The sequence below is a fragment of the Chrysochloris asiatica genome, unplaced genomic scaffold (assembly GCF_000296735.1).
Source record: "Chrysochloris asiatica unplaced genomic scaffold, ChrAsi1.0 scaffold00086, whole genome shotgun sequence".
In the NCBI taxonomy this organism is placed as follows: domain Eukaryota; kingdom Metazoa; phylum Chordata; class Mammalia; order Afrosoricida; family Chrysochloridae; genus Chrysochloris; species Chrysochloris asiatica.
The window spans coordinates 8,421,566-8,423,038 of NW_006408604.1; the positions used below are offsets into that span (position 1 = coordinate 8,421,566).

The 1,473-nt window shown below is 39.4% G+C and overlaps 1 protein-coding gene across 1 annotated transcript in view; it reads left to right on the forward strand.

Annotated features, from left to right (window-relative positions):
- Positions 1-1,473, forward strand: part of ERP27 (endoplasmic reticulum protein 27) — a 25,995-nt gene that overhangs the window by 22,995 nt on the left and 1,527 nt on the right. The gene's annotated exons all lie outside the window — the stretch shown is intronic.

The window sequence follows — 1,473 nt, forward strand, 5'->3', positions numbered from 1 at the left end:
ACATAATAAAGCATGCTGCCTTCATCATGGCCTTATTGAATCCACATATACCTTGGGAATGGAGGGGATTCATAAAGAGTGAGTGCAAAGCAGCATACTGAGAGAGAGCAGTTTATATATCCATTTACTCATTCATGTGTCTGGCAAAAATTGTCTCCTAAGAGAGGAGAGTAAAATTGGCCTTAGGTGAAGAACTGCAGAACAGGGAAATGTAAAGACAACAGGCAACATGGAAACCACACACTATATCTGGACCATGGACGATGTAGAACAGCATAACAGGGAAGTCTGGGTAAAGGAGAAGAGGGAGGGGCAGGACACTGGCAGTTGGCTGAGGTCCCAGAGTTGTGGGATAAAGGACTACATAAGAAAAACTTCACCAGCTAAGGGGACAGGCTCCTTAAAGACAAAGTTTATTCTACAGTTGAGTCTGGAACTAGTCCTATTTCACCTTCCTGAAAGTATCTGGTTTCTAAATGGAGAAGAATAAAACAGGAAGTTATATGGATCTGACTCATGTTCCTAATTACAGAACTTTTCCATGGAGGGATCTAGAGAGTAGAAAACGGAGGAAGTTAAACACTGGCATCTTTTGAGCTTTAGACCTTAAGAGGAAAAGAACTCTAGAAATCAAAGAAAAATTTTGATTTTAAAATTCATACCTCTGTAAATTTCAAGGAGATTTACCCTTCTTTAAACAATACCTAAGGCCAATGTGTCACTCTTTTCTTTCCCTTCTACAACCAAGGTCATTGTTTTTGTGAACTCAGTAATAAAATATCTGAGTCAGAGTGGGAGAGTAAAGGTGAGTGAATGGTTAGAAGGTTAAGCTAAGTAAAATAATTTGAACAGTTTTATGAAATAAAACTTTAATGTTTTATAGTTTAAACCATTACTAGCCAGGTTCAATTTTTGCATAAGCCCCTCTGGTCTTAACATGATAGCATAGTGTAAGCCAAGGTTAGAGGAAGAAAAAGTAGACCAAATGTGTCATAATTCTAGCTGTAGTGAAGTAAGAATTTCAAAGTTAGTAAATAAATTGTGCTCCATGTCATGTTTTCCAGAAAGAAAAATGACATTGGATTTCCTTGCAGAAAGTTTACGGAGAAGTGTTCTTTGGTTCAAAACCTGTGGTCACATTGAAGAAGTCACCAGGCTGGTAAAGGAGAAGTTGGGCTGTGATGCAGTCAATAACCAAGGCTCATATTACCCCATGGGAGATTTATGCTGAGGCGATACTACAATAGGGTCCTGAATTAAGGAATAAGAAACTGCCCTTAGTCTCCCATATTGATCAGTTGATTTGACTGCATCCAAGAAAGGGACAAGACTGGGCAATATGACTTATTTCAATAAAGAGAAAGTTTTGGGTTGGAGGAGGGTGGACAGCACACAGCTGAGAATCATCAGTTGCCACCACTCTGAACAGCTGGGGAAAGGTTGCTACTGCTCTTGTGTGTGTGTGTGTGTGTG